Raw genomic sequence first — 23,945 nt, forward strand, 5'->3', positions numbered from 1 at the left:
AGTCAAAGGTGCACTAAAGAACGATCAGGAGATTGCAGAGAAGCTAAATGAATTCTTTGCGTCTGTCTTCACAGTGGAAGATATAGGGCAGATCCCTGAACCTGAACTAACATTTGCAGGAAGGGATTCTGAGGAACTGAGACAAATAGTGGTAACGAGAGAGGAAGTTCTAAGCTTAATGGACAATATAAAAACTGACAAATCACCGGGCCCAGATGGCATCCACCCGAGAGTTCTCAAAGAACTCAAATGTGAAATTGCTGATCTGCTAACTAAAATATGTAACTTGTCCCTTGGGTCCTCCTCCGTGCCTGAGGACTGGAAAGTGGCAGATGTAACGCCAATCTTCAAAAAGGGATCCAGAGGGGATCCCGGAAATTACAGGCCAGTTAGCTTAACTTCTGTCCCTGGAAAACTGGTAGAAAGTATTATTAAAGCTAGATTAACCAAGCACATAGAAGAACAAGCCTTGCTGAAGCAGAGCCAGCATGGCTTCTGCAAGGGAAAGTCCTGTCTCAGTAACCTATTCGAATTCTTTGAGAGTGTCAACAAGCATATAGATAGAGGTGATCCAGTGGACATAGTGTACTTAGACTTTCAAAAAGCGTTTGACAAGGTACCTCACCAAAGGCTTCTGAGGAAGCTTAGCAGTCATGGAATAAGAGGAGAGGTCCTCTTGTGGATAAGGAATTGGTTAAGAAGCAGAAAGCAGAGAGTAGGAATAAACGGACAGTTCTCCCAATGGAGGGCTGTAGAAAGTGGAGTCCCTCAAGGATCGGTATTGGGACCTGTACTTTTCAACTTGTTCATTAATGACCTAGAATTAGGAGTGAGCAGTGAAGTGGCCAAGTTTGCTGACGACACTAAATTGTTCAGGGTTGTTAAAACAAAAAGGGATTGCGAAGAGCTCCAAAAAGACCTCTCCAAACTGAGTGAATGGGCGGAAAAATGGCAAATGCAATTCAATATAAACAAGTGTAAAATTATGCATATTGGAGCAAAAAATCTTCATTTCACATATACGCTCATGGGGTCTGAACTGGCGGTGACCGACCAGGAGAGAGACCTCGGGGTTGTAGTGGACAGCACGATGAAAATGTTGACCCAGTGTGCGGCAGCTGTGAAAAAGGCAAATTCCATGCTAGCAATAATTAGGAAAGGTATTGAAAATAAAACAGCCGATATCATAATGCCGTTGTATAAATCTATGGTGCGGCCGCATTTGGAATACTGTGTACAGTTCTGGTCGCCTCATCTCAAAAAGGATATTATAGAGTTGGAAAAGGTTCAGAAGAGGGCAACCAGAATGATCAAGGGGATGGAGCGACTCCCTTACGAGGAAAGGTTGCAGCATTTGGGGCTTTTTAGTTTAGAGAAAAGGCGGGTCAGAGGAGACATGATAGAAGTGTATAAAATTATGCATGGCATTGAGAAAGTGGATAGAGAAAAGTTCTTCTCCCTCTCTCATAATACTAGAACTCGTGGACATTCAAAGAAGCTGAATGTTGGAAGATTCAGGACAGACAAAAGGAAGTACTTCTTTACTCAGCGCATAGTTAAACTATGGCATTTGCTCCCACAAGATGCAGTAATGGCCACCAGCTTGGATGGCTTCAAAAGAAGATTAGGCAAATTCATGGAGGACAGGGCTATCAATGGCTACTAGCCATGATGGCTGTGCTCTGCCACCCTAGTCAGAGGCAGCATGCTTCTGAAAACCAGTTGCTGGAAGCCTTAGGAGGGGAGAGTGTTCTTGCACTTGGGTCCTGCTTGCGGGCTTCCCCCAGGCACCTGGTTGGCCACTGTGAGAACAGGATGCTGGACTAGATGGGCCACTGGCCTGATCCAGCAGGGTCTTCTTATGTTCTTATGTTCTTATGTTTATTATTCTGTTGCAAATCATGGAAGACCATTGCATTTAATATTAATTAATTATAGACTATATTTTGCAGCCTTCACCTCAGATAATCAACAGGCATTGAATAAAAAATCAGGACAAGACTTCCTTTCATGTAGGTATTGTTCTTGATCACAGAAAAGAAGAATATTCTAGGTATAGGGATGAATTATGCAGAATACTGGTACAAACAAATTAATGCCCTAGAATTCAGTTGTTTAAATGTAAGCTTCTTAATGTTATTGTATGTTTTTATGAGAGAGCCAGTGTGATGTAGTGGTTAAGGTGTTGGACTACAGGAGACCAGGGTTCAAATCCCCACATAGCCATGAAGCTCACTGTGTGACGTTGGGCCAGTCACTGCCTCTCAGCCTCATGAAAACCCTATTCATAGGGTCGCCATAAGTCGGAATCGACTTGAAGGTAGTACATTTACATTATGTTTTTTATAATTGGAAACTGTTCTTTTCCTACTTGGCTTTTCTGTATATAATTATGAGGTAAGCTTAAATAAGAAACACAAAGTTGGAGAGATGTGGGAAGAAAGACTACATGCTTTGGTTCTCTACCTGAAATCTTAAGGCATTGACTTCATAAGCTATTATACCTTCTCTTCAATGGTGAAAACAATCATGGTGAACCTGGATTCTTCAAGTAGAAAGGGTAATCTGAAAGTGTTTTTTGAGGCATGTGTGGGGAGATCATACATAAACTTTCAGATTACTATAGTTAATTGATCTCTCTTATACATTCTAAAGTCACATTCAGTTGTGTGCTAGTTGTCATTCTTCTGTAGCTGCATCTGCTTAAATCAGAAAATGCCATGCTTTATTTTAGGGCAAATTCTATTACTTTTAAAAACGTGTAGGCTGTTTTTCTTGGCACTATAAGCAGCTTTAAGAGAAAACTGCTGATGCAGCCTATGGATAAGAAATGGCAAGGGTTGTTTTAGATTCAAGGCAATATTTTAATACAGGCTGCTTAAAGTAGTACGCTTTCACACTTCAGTATTTTGATTTGTTTGAAGTGGCTTCTGTGCATTGAAACTGTTCTGTATTGAACAGACTACCAGCTTGATAAAAATGTAGGGCCAAATTAGATAACTGTAACCCCCTCCTTCTTTGCAACATTACTTTTGTTTTTGAGTTGTGCTTTTTAAATTAATGTAAGGAAGGGGCTAGTGGAGGTGGGGGAAGAGATTAACTCTTTCTCTGCTGGCTATTTTATGCTTTAAATTGCTAACACCCTCCTTGTGGACTTCCAGAGACATGTTGAAATTTGTAAATTGGGGGAGCGGGCTGTCTTGAATGGATGTTTAACCTTTTTGTTGTTGATTGGGATAATATGTTCTAATTGCATCTTCCCAAATTTGTATTTTGAGGAGAGGGGAGTGATGCACATTACGGCATGCAAGTATTTAGTTTGGTGCTGAGTAGGGTGTGCCTGGTGAGACTGTGTATGTGTTTGCTTGTTCATCAGCAAAAAGAGCTGCCAGGCCCTGAAACTGGCAATCCTATTAGGATAGGTGAAACTGACCACAGAGGATGGGGAAGGGAGGAGAAGGGGGAGGGATGGAAAGGTAGAGGGGAGGATTGGGATGGGAGCAGGCAGGAGGGGGAGGGGAGAAGGACAGATGTGATCATTTGCATGTTTATTGAGTTCAGTGGGATTTACTCCCGTGCAATCATGCTTAGGATAGGTAAAACTGATGGGGGGAGGGACGGAGGGCTGAAGTGGGCAGGGGAGGAGGAAGGGAGAGGAAAGGGGAAGGAGGGAAAAGGCAGGTCTGATCATTTGCATGATTATTGAGTTCAATCGGAGTTACTTCTATGCAGTCATGATTAGGATAGGTAAAACTGACCATGAGGGAGGGAGAGAGGGAGGGAGGGAGAGAAGGAGGGGGAAGGAGCATATTGGAGGGGGGCAAAGGAAGGGGAAGGGCAGGTTTGATCATTTGCATGCTTAAAGAGTTCATTGGTATTTACTTCCGTGCAATCATGCTTAAGATAGGTAAAACTGACGATGGGGAGGAGGAAGGAGAGGGGGAAGAAGGGGAGGGGGAGGGGAGGGGCCAGAGGGAGGGGATAGGAGGGAGGAGGAGGGAGGCTGGGTTTTGTCATTTGCATACTTTTTGAGTTCAATGGGATTTATTTCTGTGCAATCATGTTTGAAAATGGGAATGGACTGCCTTCAAGTCAACCGGATTTATGGCGACCCTTTGAATAGGGTTTTCATGGTAAATGGTATTCAGATGTGGTTTTACTATTGCCTTTCTCTGAGGCTAAGAGGCAGTGACTGTCCCAAGGTCACCCAGTGAGCTTCATGGTTGTGTGGCGATTCGAACCATGGTCTCCCAGATTGTAGTCCAACACTGACCTGGGGGAGGAGCAGGGAGGGGGGAGATTGGGTGGGTGGGCACTGGGCAGAAGGGAAGCCCCTTTCCTTTCCAAAAGGAAAACCTTCTGAACAGTGTCATTGCTTTTCAGCGTTTCACCCACCTTTTTATTCTACAGAAGGCACATGTAGCCTCCCACTGGGGTTGCCAGGTTCAGGGCCTGAGACTGATCCTGCATCTTTAGGAGAAGAGAATGTCAGCCAAGTGCAGGTGTTCTTGCAACACTGTAATGGAAAAAACCACAAGGTGGAATTCTCCCTTCCCCCTGCACAACTTTTAAAGATACAGAAGACCTCTTGGAGGCTGGGCCTGGCAAGCAAGAGGTCTTCTGTATCTTTAAAAGTTGGGCAGGGGGAAGGGAGAATTCCACCTTGTGGTTTTTCCCATTACAATACTGCAAGATCACCTGCACTTGGCTGACTTTCTCTTCTCCTAAAGATACAGGATCAGTCTCAGGCCCTGAACCTGGCAACCCTATATCCTAAGTGTGATTGCAGGGGAGTAAATCCCACTGAACTCAATAAGCATGCAAATGATCAATCCATACTCAGCAAACTTGGACAGCATCCCATTTCTTACCTCTCAGATTAAAAAGCAGGGAAATTCACTAATAGGCAAAAAACCTTGCTGTTTAAGTACGTACCTATAGCCCACAGATATTTTTATCAAACTTTAAAAAGCAGGGAAATTGGGCAGCTATAGTGAATGCACCAGGGGAGCAGGACACCTGACCTCCTCTCTGAGATATTGTACTGCCTTACAAATTTGTCACAATGCAAACACAATTTGGGTTGGTCTTTCACAGTCCAATCCACTTCCTGTGTAGCTTGGAAGAATTTTTTTGTTGAACTGAAAACTGTAATTGGTGTAACCTAAATTTGTGAGTTTATTGTTCCCTTTGATTTGTAAGGTGGTTGTTGCCAAGTTACATCTGCCATAGTTACCTCCTGCTGCTAATATATTGTGTGCTTAACCTGAGGAATGATGATGTCTTTGGACAGTCCTTTCAAAGCAGTGGCCTCAACATATCAGGATCTGCAGAAAACAGAAGTGTCTTTTAGGTACTGATCAGTGATCCTCATGCTCCTCTGGTATTTGATTACAGCGTAATGGACACTTGAGACTACTTAGAGCTTCCTTGACAAGTGCTGATCTTTGTCATAGATTCCCTTTTCTCCCTTCTTCCTTCCAGTGGAAAATCTAGATCGTTTGGGTACAGGGCACAATACTTATTTGCCAGCTTAGTTGTCCAGCTCAATTAACAAGGCATGCCATATTCATGTTGCTGTGCTACTTTTTTCTAGACAGCAGTTATCTGAGTGGTGTCAAGTTGGCCTTCTCAAAAGCTCTAGTATTTTTCTCTAAGCGGGCTTGGTTTATGTGTACTCTTCTCTTAAACATCTGGTCATTGGGTGGACATGACTGTAAGAAATGAATGCCTCTCGTCTTCTAGAACATAAAGGCTACTCTCTAACAATTTAATGATCCATAGAGGTCAGTCTGTTGAGCTTTACATCATTGGTCTATTTATCTCTGGCCCTTTAGTATTAATTCCAGCTGCAATTAATGACATTTTCAGAATGACATTACTATTTTCCTTAGTTCTGTCCCCTCTGTTTGTTTCTGAATACAGTGTTCACTGCCCTTAATTAGCTAATTCTTATGCTGGTACTGTCAAAGACTGTTATTTCTAGGTCTGCAAGAGTCTAGTTCACTTAAAATTATATTTGTTTAGATGCATGTGCATTAGACTAGTGGTGGACTTCCTGGTTTTAGATCTGGTTGCCTAGTGTCCTTAATACTGTGTTATGATCTGGAGAAGAGAAAAATTAAGGCATATACTTAGCAAGTATATGTGTGGATCAAGAGTGGGAGAATCCCAAATCTGTTATTGGCATAGAATTTTTTTAAAAGCTGACAGTATAATACAGCTGGTATAAACAGAATATCTGATATGACACGAATCCTGTGTTAGTGTGTTTGCAGGTTCACGTTTGCGCTCCCCCAAGAGTGGACAGGCGAGGGTGATGCTGCAGCTTTAAGGCAACTCACCAGCTCAGCGCAGCAGTGCCGGCGCCTCCGCCTCTGGGGTGCATCAATCATAGCTCCGGCACAAGTTGGGAGGAGAGGAAAGTAGCAATGGAGACCGTACTTCCAGCTCACTGTGGATGAGTTTTAGACAAGATGAGAGAGCAGCTGCTGCTGCCATGGAACCTCACCTGAGCAGGAAGCAGCTACTTCTGAGCTTCTCCAGGGATGTTTGTCTCTTTTGGGAGGACTGTGTGGCTTTGGGTGGGGAATGGGCTGCAGAGTGTATTGCTTCCCCACCCATAGGTCGTTTTTAAAGTGTGTAAGACTCCCCCCTTTTCCAGCCTGAATGTGACTGCCCCCTGTCAAACTCCAAGGGTGCAGGACCCCTTCAAGCATGGGGCCCTCAACACCAGTCTATTTGGCCTACTGGGAGGACTGCCTCTGAAGAGGGGTGCAACACTCCTGAGCAGCCTGTTTGCAAACTGGGTGGGCATGGGAACCATGCATCGTCAGTGCTTCTGTCTTGTCAGAATTAAGTTTCAGTTTACTGGCCCTCATCCACTCCATTACCACTTCAAAACATTGGTCCAATTGCGTCACTTGATTCAGATGGAATAGAGAGATAAAGCTGAGTTTCATCAAATCCCCAAGTGACCTCTCCTAATGGCTTCATATAGATGTTAAAGAGCATGAACAACATTATATTGTGAAGTAATTACCAGGGGGCCAAGCAAATGTCTCCAGTTCTACTTTCTGGAAATGGCACTGCAGGTAGGAGCTGAACCACCATATGGCAATATACCTGACTCACAGAGCTACTCCAGGAGGATACCATAGTCAATAGTATAAAAAGCTGACGAGATTTTGGTTACTTGGGCTTTACAGATTCTCAACTGTGTTTTCTGCAGTTGCCACAATGAGTGTTACTTCATTTTCTTTTGATTCTAATGTGTGGCAGACCTAGGTGGGGTTTCACATTTCACATTTGTTCTGTAGAGAACGTGCAAGATGAGAGAGCAGTGGCAACAGGTTTTCTCTATAGAAAGCACCCAGGCAATATTTGCATTTGTATCGTGCCTTTCCTCTTAAACTCAGGAAATTGCGCATGAAGTTATCCCATTTCTGTTTTCATGACAGCTCTAAGGTAGATTGGGCTGACTTGCCCAAGGATACCTTGATCTAATGGCTGAACAGGATTTTGAACCCATGTCTATCAAGTCCAAACCCAGCATTCTTTCTGTTAGAGTAATACTGGCTATGTTTCTGCAGTCTTGTATTTTGTTTCTTACTGAGGTAGTCTCCTGTCCATCTGGAAGGTCAACTTGGGAGGGAAGTGCTGTATCCACAACTATATTTTGTTAATGAGTTCTATATAATAGGATTCTCTGAGCAAACAAAACAACTAAATCATAGAATACAATCAAATACTAAAAACTAGTAACTGAAGCAACAGTGCAACTCTAAATATACTTGATGAAGTAAAAGCATACGGATAATCTCATAAAACACACATTGAACGCATGGACAGAGACCAAAATTATAACGTTAAAAACCCTTAAAAGACTAGGTGAACAAAAGTCTTTGGCTGGTGCCAGTAATATATTAATGCTGGCACTAGGTGAACTTTCCATAGCTCCAGGGAAAGCCCTCTCTCTTGTAGCCATCCTCTGAACTTGAGGAGCACTTGAAGAAGGATCTTCATTGACCATCTTAGAGAGCAAGCAGGTATATATGGGAAGAGGTGATCCTCTAGGCTGTGCAGCATTTTATAAGTCAACATCAGCACTTTGAATTGGCCTAGAGACATGAGGTAAAAGAAACCACGTTTTAATTGATAGTCCCTTGCGGATTTCTGACTCGGTTGCCATTGCCGGTAACATCTTCCTTGTATAAAAGACAGGGATTTCTGTTGTAAGGAGGGGTCTCGTGGTGGACGACAGAGGTTTACTACATCATGGGAATGACTGGGGAAAATTTGTACAGTCATAATTGCTGTATGCATAAATAAGAGAATTTTGAACAGTCAAATTAGGGACTCTAGATGAGAGAGAACAATATTTGACTAGTTCACTTGGGTAGTCTAGAAACATGATGCCTGTCCAACAGGTATAGTTGGAAATTATGGGTTGAGGTCAGAGAAACAAGATTAAGGGCTTAGAAGAAAATCAAACTGATTAAAGGGAAGCAAACGTGGCATGTCACTGATGTTTATGAAACCCTTAAAAAGAAAGCTGATAAAATGTTGATAAAACATTCACCAGCCTTATTAGCTGCCTTCTGCCATTAAAAGATGTAATCCTTTTTTTACTTCCTCCAGTTTTGTTTTCCTTTCTGATCTTGGAAGTAACCTCGGGCTGTATAAAACTGGGTATATATTCAGAAGAGAAGAACGATGATTAGGTCAAAGATATCCTTCTAGTATTTTGTGATCTTTACATAATCTGTACCCAAGTGTCTGACGTTGATAAAACAGTTGATCTGTGAACTGCTTCTGCTTAAGACACTGACACTTCTCATTACTTTCAGGTAAGAAATTCTATAAATAAATAAATCCATAGCAACTGGCAAGTCATAAGTTTGTCAGGAGAGCTACTTGCTTCTGACACCTGATTAGATGTGTGGCATTCCAGTGTTAACATTTCTGTCATGGGAAGAGGCAAAACATAATACTGGTCATCACATGTGATTGTGTGTGTTGCTGGCTGGCACCACTTCAGACTGCATGTGAGAGGGCAGGATAAAACGTTTGAATAATCGCACTCAAACTAGTATTGTCAAGAAGATGGTTTTAGTTTGCTGCTCTGTGTGATTTTTTTTTTTACACAAACAAACATTCCAATATTTGGCTCTCTTTCAGCCGGAAGGGATTCCATCCAGCAATATCATGCGGTGATCCTAACTTGCAGGTGCACTCCTATAAATTTATGTGTAGTTCTGCTTGTGATTAAAGCCTGTTAAATGTTGATTACAAAAGTGATGCAAGCCCTGTGAACATGCTGTGGTAGTTGTGCTGTAGTGTGAACAAGACTGGACGGTGTAACTGTTGTGTCACTCAAAGTGGTACATATTTGCACTGGCCTGTCTACACCAGATTGAACTCTTGCTTTCTGTTTCACTTTCCATTGAGCATATTTGTGTATTTAATTAGGTATGATTGTCTGGAATATATAGAAAGACACAGGAAGAGACCTTGCTACAGGACTGTGGAGTCGGTATGTCAAACCTTCGACTCCAACTCCTCTATTTTTCTACTGTCTGACTCCGACTCCTTCATAAATGGCAAATGTATATTAATGTGTTTAATATTAACATTAAAATATTGATATTAATATTAAAATATTAATTTTATTTTGAAGTCGGAGTCACTACATTTCTACTGACTCCGACTCCACCCAAAATTGCTTCCGACTCCACAACTCCGACTCCACAGCCCTGCTTTGCTATTACTTAGCTCAAAGCACACTTGTCGCTACTGTCAGCTCTTCACTGAGACAGCAGTGTCGGTGGGGGTGCAGGCAGGGCTGGAGATTCCTTGGTAATTGCCAGGCCGTAAGTCCTCAGCCGGCAGCTTGGCTATAAATCTGCCAGGCTAGCAAGGAGGAAGCAAGATAAGGGCAGAGGCCGTTCAAAGCTTACGTGCCAAGCCAGAAATCCAGAAGAGACGTCAGTGAAGGTCCGGGTCTAGTTTGCCGAGAGATCAGTCCAAGTCAAGGTTCAGGGGATAGGAAGACACACAGTGGTCACGCCTGACGTTGTAGTCAGCAACAAGCTGAAGCCAAGGTTTGACTTTTAAGGAGCAGGTTTGTCAGCAGGTGTGAGCCATCAGCGTTTTGGCCTTAAGTGGACAGGCCTGCCTCTCTTCTGCCTGACCTTCTGTTGTCTACGTTCTGCAGGTGAGGGGGGAGTATCCTGTTCGCTGTCTGCGTCTGGCTGAAGGGCTTCAGCTGTGTCTGGGGTGCTCTGCAGTTGAAGGGGAGAAGGAGCTGGGTTCTCAGGAGTTTCCTCCATTTCTCCTTCTGGGTCTGCTGCTTCTGGGTCTGCTGCTGTTACTCCCGAGTCATCCTTGTCTGATGAGTCCTCTGACGGGGCCATGACAGCTACTTACATTGATTGATTCCCATTGGACTCTATTGAACTTAAGTTTAACTAACTTAGTTGGATCCAAATCACTGTAAAATGGTAAAAGGACTAACATATCAAAGTCCTAATACATTTTTTTAAAATTGCATGTTTGCTGTAACCCTACATTAGTAAGCGCTTGTTTTTCCCAAGCAAGCTGTATGTGATCCAACTTTCCTTTAAAAAAATTAAGGTGTTCTGATTTTGGATGCAAAAAACTGCAAACTCAAGCTGTTGGATTTGGCTGCACAGCTCCCAGATCTCTGAATTCTTCTAGGAATCAGTCTGATTTGAAAGGGAAAAATAGCTTTGTATTTCTTGTCGTCTCCAGCTTATTCTGCACAGCTGCATGACACCTGATTGTGCTGGTGATGCAGCCGATTAGGTTTCAGTACAGCAGCACTGAATATTTGTATGGATGGCTGAAAAAAAGAAAAGAGAAACTTGTTACAGTTAGTAGTGAAAAGAGAATGTATGAAGCCAGGTCCGATGATTTATGGGCCCTTAGCATACTTTAAGGACCGCAAAGGAATGTTGGCAATGAACTACAAACTGATTGGTCCCCTGTGCCATCAATCAACCCATCAAGTTAGGAGCTTGTAAAGAGGCTATATACACTTGGCACAACTGCACTAAGGCTCACAGTTTCTGTCATACTAAGTTGAAAGGCAAGGTGCAGGTGGAGGGGAGAGGAGCTCATTGCTCTACAGTACTTCTTAAGGAAAAACCAGATTGCATACACAAAGATGGACATTACTTGAGTGGTGGGGCAGCAGGGTATGCTTGTGCCTTAGAAAAGCCTCCCTCCCTCAAAGCTTCCTTTGAGGATAGGTGCTTTAAATGGTGGTTTGTTTGTTTGTTTAATTAATTAATTTATTTCCCACTCTTCCTCCCAGTAGGAATCCAGGGCAGCAAACAAACACTCTAAAACATTGTTAATAAAGACTTTAAAATATATTAAAACAAAACATCTCTAAAAACTTGTTAAAACAAAACATCTTTAAAAACATTTTTTTTAAAAGCTTTAAAAACATTTCAAAAAGCAATTCCAACACAGATGTAGGTTATTGTTATTCCCCAAAGAGTAGGCTAACTTATATCCTCATAGAACTTACTTTGTCACATGACAATTGTGGCTGCATGTCTTCATTTCAGAAAATGGGGGAAGTCTTGGATGTTTCAAATTCTGCCCAAGTTTGGTAACATTCCTGCTCTGAACTGTTGTTTTGAGTGCTGAAAGACTTCGCAGAGGTCGGAAGAGTGGCTTCCTGGATGTGTCTGGCCAGTCATTCCCATACTAGTTTGCCCATCGTGGAGCTAATAGAATGAGCCTGTCTTGTTAGAAAGAAATATTTTTAAATACTACAATCTTGCTTCTGAGCAGCATTGCTTATATTTTGGTAGCTACTTTGCCTACTTTCAGACATCATGACATCATATGGTGGTTGTGGGTTGAGGAAGGAACTGATTTTTCTTTCTTTCTAAAGAAACATTACATTTGCTCTAAATGAGTTAAGGCAGTCTCTCTGTGTCTGACACAGGCCATATGGTATTTCTAGTGAATCCAGCAGATGTTTCTCTCACTCTGTGTCCTTTTCGCTGTTGCTGCCCGATCTCTTCTTTTGTTCCTACATGTCCTGTCTGCAGAGGGATGTCAGCAGTAACTCAGGCAGCAATTGTTGCTGTGTGTCAAGTTATTGGTATAGATTTTATAATACAAAAATTCACGGGCAATGGAGCTGCTCACCATGTAGAAAATAAAGTCTCTCTTTTCAAAGAATTCAGTAACTGGATCCTAGCTTCTCGGTCATCATCTTAACTGAATATCCTCTCTTTTGTGTGCTGTCTGCTGCTGTTCAGAGCCAATTTAATGCGAAGCTGAATTTGCTCAGCATTTGTGATGAGTGCACCTAGCCTCTGTACACTGCTTTTCACTGCTTTTTGAGCCTGAGTGTGTGTGAGTGAGAGAGAGTGACACAGAGAGAAAACGAAGAAGAATCTAAGAATAAATTGAGGTTTTTCATTCTGCCAGTCTCACTGCCTGTCTTGTATGTACTGATGAGCTGATCTTGTGCTCCTGTTCTAAATTGAGAAGAAAAATCTTGACATACAGTACACTGCTTTAGATAAATATTTGCAAAGATCCAGATATGTGGTACAACATCTCCCATATAACTGACACTGAGGAAAAAAATCACAGAGCCTAAAAGAACCATTGTTCTCTGAAATAGTAGATTTCTTGAATAACTGGTATGTCCTTGAGCCAATTATGCACTTACTTACATTCACACAATATTTAAGTGTTGTGAACAAAGGGTACTCCAGACATCTTTGGATGCTTGCAAATTCAATGTCTTGCATTTGGGCATACTTACAATCTCAAATACTTGGTTTTAGTCTGACATTTTTGCAGGGCAAAACAATATTCTTCAAAAGTTGCTGATGTCTTCCCACGTAGAGGAAAACTGCAATTACCCCCTGAGCAGATTCGTGCATGTAGAAAATTAACGGGGTTGCAGTTTTTAATATAGAAGTGTGCTTACCGCTTCCTAGAAGTAAATACAATAGCAAATGGAGTAAAATGGTAATGTTCTGAGCCCCAAAGGTTGAACAGATGCTGAAAATTATTTGAGACTTATAGCAACTATGAATAATATTTCATATCCTTGTCCAAAACTGTTTCCTTACTAAGCTAATGCGGAGTACTAATGTGTGTTTGCTGTTGGATGCCAGCTCACTGAAATAAAGTGTTGTGAACTTCTTTTGTTTTGATGCATCTCTGCTAAGTTCATCTTTTATTTCTGTGCACAGTGTCTTCTTCCTGGCCTGTAGAACTTTAGTTTATAAAGTGACTGCTGCCTTTGACCAATTGCTTTGAGAAGCAATTGTGTGAAAAGCCTAGCAACTGTTGGACATGCCTCTGTTGTTACAATAAAATGCATATAAGAAGTAGCCATACAGGAAGTTCAGAGAATAAACAATCAAAGAATCTGCACTCAGCAAGCATAGAATACCATGTTATAGATCAGAGGTCTTCAACCTTTTTTTGGCCTGGGGACCCATTAGAAAAGCTAAAATTGTTGAAGGCACCACAAGATATTAACTTCACAGGAAAAAAGTTGGTGATGTTGAGACTTCCCAAAGAACAATAGGCTAACCACCTACACACACCAAAACAAAACAGAAAAAAACAGACAATACCCCCAATATCCCCAACAAAACAGCCCCCCCAAAAGCCAAAGAATTTCAATTTAAAAATAAAAAGGGGCCTTAGCAGGTGTTATTGGGGGTGTTTGAGAGTGCCATGGTCCCCATTTTCACCTCACTGAGAACTCCAATTACAGAATGTGCACAAAAACGAACACAATAATAGTCAGATGCAGTTTACTTCTATTATTATATAAAAGATTGTACAATCCAGACATCAATTTCATGTCATTCTATACTTGATGATAGGGAAATCCTAAGTACAATTTTTCTGTGTGAAAGAGACAAACAGCAGAGTATATAAATTGCTTTTCTTTGGAATAAAAGATAATTCACTAATAGGCGAAAAACCTCGCAGTTTAAGAATGTACCTATAGCCAACAGATATTTCTATCAAACTTTAAAAAGCAAGGAAATTGGGCAGCTATAGTGAATGCACCAGGGGAGCAGGAGACCTGATCTCCTTTCTGAGATACTGTGAAAATGGAAATACACTGCCTTCAAATCGATCCCAACTTATGGCGACCCAATGAACAGGGTTTTCATGGTAAGTGGTATTCAGAGGGGGCTTACCATTGCCTCCTTCTGAGGCTGAGAGGCAGTGACTGGCCCAAGTTCACCCAGTGAGCTTCATGGCTATATGGGGATTCGAACCCTGGTGTCCCAGGTCGGAGTCTGCATCTTAACCACTACACCACACTGGCTCTCACCTGAGATATTGTACTGCCCTACAAATTTTTAAAAATTCAAACACAATTTGGGTTGGTCTTTCACAGTCCAATCCACTTCCTGTGGAGCTTGGAAGAATTTGGTAACACGTGCCTCTGAGCATATGGTGAGTGGTCATACCACCTGCCATCTCCAAAGATGGAGAATTACATATTTGTAAGTTTGTTGGTGTTCTTACTTAGCTTCTTTTCTGTGTTACTACTGTTTCCACAGAGAATCTAACCTAGAAAATTATATTTGTCTCATTATTCATCGTAGAAATCTATGTCAAATTTATTTTTATTAATTTCAAAGCCTTTTTATTGGTAGATGTCATGTGATGGTGAAGATAGCCTTTTTTATTTCAAACTGGAGGTTATGCTCTATTTCTATTTTGGGTGCATTAACAGTTGAATCTGAAACTGCAGTTTGATGTAAAATCAGCCAGATTGCAATATGTTGCTACTTAAGCAATGACTCTAGCTGTTGGAAAATCAAACTTGGCCTGCCCTAGATGCATGTTTTCAGCCTGCTATGCTTAAACTACTCCACTTAAGGCAAGGTGGGCATGGTCAATTAAAAACATAGAGAACACCTAGAATTTTGCTAGAATATATTTCACCTCTCACTGTTTTATCTTGTGCAAACTGAGACACTCCTCGTGCTCATTGGAAACTATCTTGCGGAAGAGTCAGTGCCATTATTCCACAATTGTTTTTGGAGATTTTTGTTTTGGTGTTGCAAAGTGTTGCTGTAGTTCACATATTCACAGAAATAGAAGCAAAAGGGAATGATTTACTATAGGAAACTTCACTAAAATTGCAAAGTAAATCAAACATATTTAAAGTGACTATCTAAACTATATCAACTGTTTTAATATTGTTGCTTCCTTCCTGCTAAAACAAGATCAGCACAGCACATGTCTTGTTTCTGTGATTTGGGCTGACTGCAGGTGTTGCCACCACTCACCATATGCTCAGAGGCAAGGACTGTCCAAAGACATCATCATTCCTCAGGTTAAGCACACAATATATTAGCAGCAGGAGGTAACTATGGCAGATGTAACTTGGCAACAACCACCTTACAAATCAAAGGGAACAATAAACTCACAAATTTAGGTTACACCAATTACAGTTTTCAGTTCAACAAAAAAATTCTTCCAAGCTCCACAGGAAGTGGATTGGACTGTGAAAGACCAACCCAAATTGTCTTTGCATTTTTACAAATTTGTAGGGCAGTACAATATCTTGGAGATGAGGTCAGCTCTCCTGCTCCCTTGGTGCATTCACTATAGCTGCCCAATTTCCCTGCTTTTTAAAGTTTGATAGAATTATCTGTGGGCTATAGGTACATTCTTAAACTGTAAGGTTTTTTGCCTATTAGTGAATTTGCCTCCTTTTTAGTCTGGGAGGTAAGAAACAGGATGCTATCCAAGTTTGCTGAGAATGGATCAATCATTTGCATGCTTATTGAGTTCAGTAGGATTTACTCCCCTGCAATCATGCTTAGAATAGGTGAAACTGACCACAGGGGTTGGGTAGAGGAGGGGGAGGAGAAGGCTAGGTTTGATCATTTGCATGTTTATTGAGTTCAGTGAGAATTACTCCCATGCGGTCATGCTTAGGATAGGTAAAACTGACCATGGGGAGGGAAGCCTGGAAAGGGCAGGGGAGGAGAGGAAGAAGGGAGGAGGAAGGGAGAGGAGAGGGGAAGGAGGGGAAAGGCAGGTCTGATCATTTGCAGCCTTATTGAGTCCAATGGGATTTACTCCTGTGCAGTCATGGCTAGGATAGGTAAAACTGACCATGGGAGAGGAACGGGGATGTGGGAGTAGAGGGAAGGAAGAAGGGGGAGAGGGGAGCAGAAGGAGTGGGAGGGGGAAGGAGGGGATTTGAAGGGGAAGGGAAGGGGCAAAAGGGAGGTGATGGCAGGTTTGATCATTTGCATACTTAATGAGTTCAGTGGGATTTACTCCCATGCAGTCATGCTTGAAAATGAAATGGACTGCCTTCAAGTCAATTCCGACTTATGGCGACCCTATGAATAGGGTTTTCATGGTAAGCGGTATTCAGAGGTGGTTTCACCATTGCGTTCCTCTGAGGCTGAGAGGCAGTGACTGGCCCAAGGTCACCCAGTCACCTTCATGGCTGTGTGAGGATTTGAACCCTGGTCTCCCAAGTCATAGTCCTAGGATAGGTAAAACTGACCATGGGGTAGGAGGAGGGGGAGGGAGGGGGTTGGAAGGGGATGGGGGAGGGGAATGGAGGGGTGAAGGGAGGGAGAGGGAGGGGATAGGAGGAGGGGAGGGCAGGTTTGATCATTTGCATGCTTTTTGAGTTCAGTGGGATTTACTCCTGTGCAGTCATGCTTAGGATAGGTGAAACTCACCTGGGGGAGGGGCCAGGGGGGAGGAGGAGGGCAGGGAGGGGAGGGGGAGGAGATTGGGTGGGTGGGCACTGGGCAGAGGGGAAGCCCCTTTTCTTTCCAAAAGAAAAACGTGAACAGTATCATTGTTTTTCAGGCTTTTCCCCAGCTTTTTATTCTACAGCAGGTGCATGTAGCCTCCCACCCAAATTTAAACCAAAGGTGTCCCTGGCCACATCCACACAGGACCTTTATTTCGTTTTAGACAGCCATGGCTTCTCCCATAGGATCCTGGGAAGTGTAGTTAGTGAAGGGTGCTGAGAGTTGCTAGGAGATGCCCTGTTCCACTCAGAGTTTCAATCAGAGCGGCCGACTGTTAAATCACTCTGGCCAATGGAGCTCTGTCAGGGGAATAAGAATCTCCTTTCAGCACACTTCAGAAACTATGCTTCCCAGGATTCTCTGGGGGAAGCCATGACTGTCTCATGTGAAATCAAAGTCTGGTGTGGGTGTGGCCCCCTGATTAGGTAAGCCCAGCAGCTGTGAGTCTGTCTTTTAGAACACTGATAGTTGGTTCTTACTGAGCATGCCTGACATTATCATTGAGTTCAAGCCAAAATTTCTAAAATTAATTAAAAATCAGCCATGCATTTTTTTAACTTTTAAACTGCAGAGATGAAGGTCAGAGTATGGGGCAAGGTCAGTAAAAGGATTACAGGTACTCTGTGGGTATGGCTGATTTTTAATGAATTTCAACAGATTATGAGAACTCTGACAGAAAAAAGTCCAACAGGGGTCTGGGGTTTGCCCCCCTCTTTTTTTACACTTTGAACTCTCTGTTTTCTCTGTTTTGTGTATCACCATGAAAATTTAGAGGGTTGTTAAGTAAGCATTTGTGAGTTCAGGACTATACGTTTTGTAAGGTTTTGTTTTGAAAGGAGCTTATGGGAAGCATCAGAATGGCATTGGGGGTATTTTCAATTTAACATTGTGGAATGCTAAAAATCCATGCTGACTATAGTCTCTCGTGACTGTATTCTCCTCAAATCTGGGAGAGGAATGAAATAGTGCCACTTTAAGAACCAGCTTAGCAACAAGCACCTAAAAGTACCTACCCTGCATTCCTTCAAGAGGAAAGGTGGGATATAAATTCAATTAATAATAATAATAATAATAATAATAATAATTTAGCGAGTAACTTTAGTTTGTCATAGATAATCAGTTTTCTTCCTTGAAAGAAACTGTGCAAATAATATAGGTGTCTCTCAATACCCTCTGAATCAGGAGAGGTGGTGCAGGTGGTAGACTGGTATTTGGAGGCAGTGATGGACTGGATAAAGGCCAGTTATGGCATGTTGGTTCTTGGATCTGGGAACTGGTTATACAAAATGGGGTCTTCTCAGTGGTGACCCCCAGGCTTTGGAACTTCTCCCTTGGGAAGTATGATTGTTCCCTTTTATTGCTGGCCTCCAGAAGCCATCTAAAGACTTACTTATTCACCCAGATGTTGGGGAATTAAGTGGCCAGGAACCCAATAGTTGTACTGATAGGACTATGATATTATAAGGTTGCATTTCTGATACTATATGATGTTACAAATTTAATTTAAATGGTTTTGTGAAATTGATTTATGATGGCTTTAATTTCATTTATGTTGGTGGCTTTTTTATTTATTAAATTTATAGCCCACCCTTCCTCCCATTCTGGGTTTCCAGTTGGATGGAAGAAGAATATAAAAATCAATTAAATATAGTTCAAAGGGGTTTCAAAATAGAAGGCGGTTTTGATAAACGCCTCTCAAATTTAACTTTATTATTTTATAAAAATATTTATATACCACTAATTCATTCAATATAACAGTGCCCAGCAAGTAAGTCCAAAAAGCGACTCTCCTGCCTGTCCTTATGTATCTGTATTAGTACCACATGTGTGACATTTTGGCCTGAAAGTATGGGAAACATATCCCCTTCCCTGTAAGTTTTTTTGCCGGAATGTCTGGAGGTAATTCTTACTTTCCACAAGTGCCCAGGCAAATAGCCATTTATGTCTCTTAGATGTACAGGAATGATTGTTGTACATCTGCTGTGGGGCCAAAGTGCATGTTAACAAGCATGGGGCCACAATCTAAAATTTGCTCCAGATCCTGATTGGGGCCCTTGTGCCAGTTTTGAAAAACGTTAACTCCCTGGCTGTACCCTTGAAGGTGCTGCTAGCAGGAAACTGCACCTTTGGGGGCAAATAGCGGCATGGAGAGGGGGATTTCATCAAGAAACTATCACAGGGCCCTAGATATAGGGAGTACATTTAAATTGGGATTTGTGGTGAGTTTTTTTCCTGTATTCAAAATAAGTGGTTAGTTTAAGCTTACTTTTTAATGAAGGTACAAAAGGTAGCAGCTTTGCAGAAGAAATTCTTATGTGCGATCTTTGAAAATGTTGTTATTCTGCCATTTGTAAAGAGTAGGTTTGGAGATATTTTAACTGCTCAAAATGTACACAAGTGTTTGTCACAATGCGGCCTAGTGACAAAACCCTTCACCTACCTAGCTTGTTTTAATTATACCAAAAGCCACTTCACGCACAGTGAAAGAGACAGTCACCTGTGGACTGTGTTTGAACAGCTTTTAAACATTTGAAAATGATGTGGTATCATAAATCTGGGAGCTTCTACAGTTGCACACCTTTATATGCTAGGACACATGAATGCTCTTCAAATGTTACAGAAAAGGAGTGGCCAACCTGTTGTAGAAATGTGGGACCCAGGCTTTTGCTGTCTCTTAGGAAGCAGTCCTATCTTTGCCATTGCAAGAAATTCTTCATGGTTTCCCCTTCCCGCTTAACTTCTCTTGTACTAGTTTGGTACATTACAACTTGAAGAAACTAATACTGCTGATGCGCTTAACAAAGAATATCTGTCCATGTTTGAAAGAACTAGTAAACATCCATGTGTTTGCATTTATTTTTAATTATATGAAATACAGTACCTTATTTTTGCAGTTAACTATGGCAGTGTTTGTGGCAATTATGAGTCCTGCCAAAGAAACTTGGAAGGAAATAGAAGCTGTCACTAGCCTACAAAGGGCCAAAATGAGTCAAAGCACTTCTGAGGTTCCATTTGTTTCTAAAGTCTAAAGGAATAGTCTAAAGCACAGGCTTAACTCTCCAGTGACACCTAGGAAAATTAAACATGTGCTTCTGGTCTCTTCAGTAGAAATCAGTAGAGATTAAGTTGGTGCATTTTTGGAGATGGTGTTTTATATTAAAAGGAAAAAATCTGTAAATAAAGAACAAAAGTTAAAGTATCATAATGCCCCCTCCAAAGGGTGTCAATTGAATGTGCTGCTGCGTTTTACTCGGTAGTTTCCCAGATGCTCAGTATGTATGAAGATGATAGGATTTTTCCTAGGTTGCATACTTTTGCTTGGATTGTTTTCTTTGGGGGAGGGGGGAGGTGTCCTGATATTTTGTACAGAAGACCAAGTTGGGGGGCATTATTTAGTTTTATTACTACTACTACTTTCTGTGTGTGTTCCTTCCCATTCCTTTTAACAGCTAAACTCAGGTTTGTTTCAAGCTAGCTTTCTGCTGTTGTCCTAAGTATCCATGTGTTCACTCAAAAAACTTCCACCCCCTGACATGGCAATTACATTTCCCACAGAATATGGTCTGCAGGGGTTTGCTTTATAAAATCTGTATAATGTGATCCTTTTAAGCAGATGAAGGGTGGGGAATCCAGCATAAAATTGTTGCATTTTCCTTTCAAATGTAGATTAGAGGTCTTGTTAAAGATGGGCTTTTACCTTTTGAACTTTGTCTCCTGCTGCTCTCCTCTTCCTCTCCTTTTATGGCTTGTGCTCCTCTTCGCTTAGGAGTGACAAAAACCGCTTGGGGCGCACATGTTTGGCCAGAGCTTCATGTCTAGTGAAACTGATTTGAAGCATTACAAAAGAAGGGTGCTTTCTGGTAGGTGCTTGGATTTTGGGAAGCAGTTCCCTTTTGTAGAATGCATTCCGTAAGGGAATTAGTGCAAACAAAGAAGCTGTGCAGGAGTGAGAGTAAGTAGTAAGTAATTATGGGGAATGGAGTTGCTGAACACTTTGCAAACACCTTGGGTTGAGAGAGGTGAAGAATGAGAGAGAGAATGGGAGTATCAACCCTTTAGGTCTAAAGCAATTAAATACAGCCTATCTTGTGACTTGATTATCAAAGCTGGGTTCTACCCTAGCCTTTGAAATCAGCCCAGGTAGAATTTGCCTTTAAGCTGCTACTTAGATTTATGCAGCTGGTGGCTGAACATTTGAAGCTTGAGATTGCTCCCTGCAGGTTTTTCAAACCTAGACCTGCCTTGACTCCATACAGCAGAATTGTATTGCCTGCAGGTAGGAAGTCTGTGGGCCTTAACTTTAACTCGACTAGTCCCTTTCTTTTCTTAAAAAAAATACAGCCTTGGCCAGCATTACCCAGCAAAGCAGAATGCATAAGGTGCTTCTGTAGATTTCTCTTTATGGTTATGATGATTGTACATCTACCAAGGTTATTTGCTATCAAGAAACTGGGAATGCTGTGGACATAATATATTGATTTCAGCAAAGCTTTTCACAAAGTGCCCCATGATACTCTGATTAGCAAGTTGGCTAAATGTGGGCTGGATGGAACATCTAACAGATGGATCCACAGCTGGCTACAGAATCATACTCAAGAGTATGATCAATGGTTCCTTCTCAAACTGAGGGGAAGATTCCTGCATTGAGCAGAGGGTTGGTCTCGATGGCCTTATAGGCCCCTTCCAACTCTTGTGATTCTATGTAACGAGCGGGGTACCACAGGGCTTGGTCCTGTGCCCACTGCTCTTCAACATTTTTATTAATGACTTGGATGTAGACGTGCAGGGAATGCTTATCAGATTTGTGGATGATACAAAATTGGGAGGGATAGCTTAAAGCCTGAAAGACAGAAACAAAATTCAAAGTGATCTTAATAGACTGGAGCATTGGGCTGAAAACAACAGAATGAACTTTAACAGGAGTAAGTGCAAAGTTCTACACCTAGGTAAAAGAAGCCAAATGCACAATTAAATGATGGGGGATACTTGGCTCAGCAATACTACATGAAGAAGGATCTTGGAATTGTTGCTGATCATAAGCTGAATGTGAGCCAATAGCGTGATGTGGCTGCAAAAAAGACAAATGCTCTTTTAGGCTGCATTAACAGATATATAGTTTTCAGAACATGTGAAGTACTAGTTCCCCTCTATTCAGCACTGGTTAGGCCTCATCTTGAGTACTGCATCCAGTTCTGGACACCGTACTTGAAGAAGGATGCAGACCAATTGAAACAGGTTCAGAGGAGGGCAGCAAGGATGATCAGGGGACTGGAAACAAAACCCTGTAAGGAGAGCCTGAAAGAACTGGGCATGTTTAGCCTGGACAAGAGAAGACTGAGGGGAGATATGATAGCACTCTTCAAGTACTTGAAAGGTTGTCAGACAGAGGAGAGCCAGGATCTCTTCTCCATCATCCCAGAGTGCAGGGCACAGAATAATGGGCTCAAGTTACAGAAGGCCAGATTTTGACTGAACATCAGGGAGAACTTCCTGTCAGAGCAGTATGACAACGGAACCAATGACCTAGGGAGGTGGTGGGCTCTCCAACATTGAAGACATTCAAGAGGCAGCTGGACAGCCACCGGTTGGGTGTGCTTTAATTTGGATTCCTACATTGAGCAGGGGGTTGGACTTGATGGCCTTATAGGCCCCTTCCAATTCAACTGTTCTATGATTCCATGAGATGTGTTATTGAGTAACGGAAAACTTGAGTAGCAATAGATGCTTAATGAGGCACATTCACATGCATTTGAGAGTAAAAAGCACCAGTATTTGCAAACAAAAAGGAATGTGTTGGTCTCCTGCAGCTTTGAAAGACAGTGATGGAATGACTGGAGTTGTCATTCATGAATGCACCAGTTTCAAAGTAACTCTTGCTGGCTACATAAAGGAGAGAACAATAAAAACAGCCTTCAGACTGTGCCTTTCTTTTGTGTATTGTGTGATAAATATTAAAATGACACTCCATGTAAAGATCCAGGAAGTCCTGGGACTAGAACCCTTGCCACTCGGCTGTTGTTGCTTAGCGATCATTGGAAGGCCAGCTTTTTTTAGCCATCTTGCCCTTACAAAGGTCCACCAAGGCATGTTGAAGGAATGTTTTTTACCTACAAATGGCACAAAGTAAAGTTGTATGTCAACACCTTTCTTTTTGTCTTTCCTTCCTTGGTAGCAAATATCTTTAGGATACTGATGGAGGAGGCAAAATGTTTTCACCTTAATGGCCAGATTTTGTTGCCTTCATATTCAAATGCAGAATATTTTTTCAATGCCAACATCCTCTGGGAACTTGTGCCTATTATTTGGTCCTTGCTTGGCTTCTAGTAGCATTAGATATTATATATATAATAAGCAAATAAATAAATAAATGTGCAAAGGCTTTTACCATCCTTAAGCTATTCATCCTTGCTACAGCCCCCAGGAACTTGTGCCCATGATGGATGAGGAATGCTGGCTAGGCTGGAATATTTAACTTTTACTTCTAGGCCCAAGTTCAGATCCTTTTACATTGGTTCTTTCATTTTTTTAATTTCCTCTGTAACTCTTTCCAGTAGTCTCAGAGGTGGTGTCTTCCGTAGGAGCTCTTTACCAAGGATTTTTTAAAAAATAGAGTAAGCTTATGAGAGGAGAGATCCAGCTATTTCAAAGACATTTCTTATTTATTTATTTATTTAGTATCCTGCCCTTCCTCCCAGCAGGAGCCCAGGGTGGCAAACAAAGCGATAAAACACTTTAAAACATCATAAAAACAGATCTTAAAATGCATTAAAACAAAACAGCACTAAAAACATTTTTTAAAAACATTTCTTAAATTATCTACATATATAATTCAAAGGGTTAACAATTAATTGCATGTTCTAAAAGAACTGTGTTCTCAAAAAGCTTTGAACTAAATTCAGTTGATCAAAACTGTTGAACATAAACTTCAGAAAAGCAGATGGAATTTCTTCAGACTACACTTTGAACTAGTCTTTCTCCCATTAACTTACAAAGGATTTTTTTTTAAAGGGCTTTGGCTATTTTAGTATGGGAAGATTATTGTTTGTAACCTTGTTTGGGATGAGTTGTTTCTGCTCTTAAGAGTAGTTCCTTTTTTAATTAAAAGTAATTTAACACAGTTGG

At 41.6% G+C, this 23,945-nt stretch overlaps 1 protein-coding gene across 4 annotated transcripts in view; it reads left to right on the top strand.

Moving 5' to 3' along the window:
• The window catches only part of SUSD6 (sushi domain containing 6), a 96,258-nt gene that overhangs the window by 22,399 nt on the left and 49,914 nt on the right, over positions 1 to 23,945 (top strand). The gene's annotated exons all lie outside the window — the stretch shown is intronic.

The sequence above is a fragment of the Rhineura floridana genome, chromosome 2 (genome assembly GCF_030035675.1).
Source record: "Rhineura floridana isolate rRhiFlo1 chromosome 2, rRhiFlo1.hap2, whole genome shotgun sequence".
In the NCBI taxonomy this organism is placed as follows: domain Eukaryota; kingdom Metazoa; phylum Chordata; class Lepidosauria; order Squamata; family Rhineuridae; genus Rhineura; species Rhineura floridana.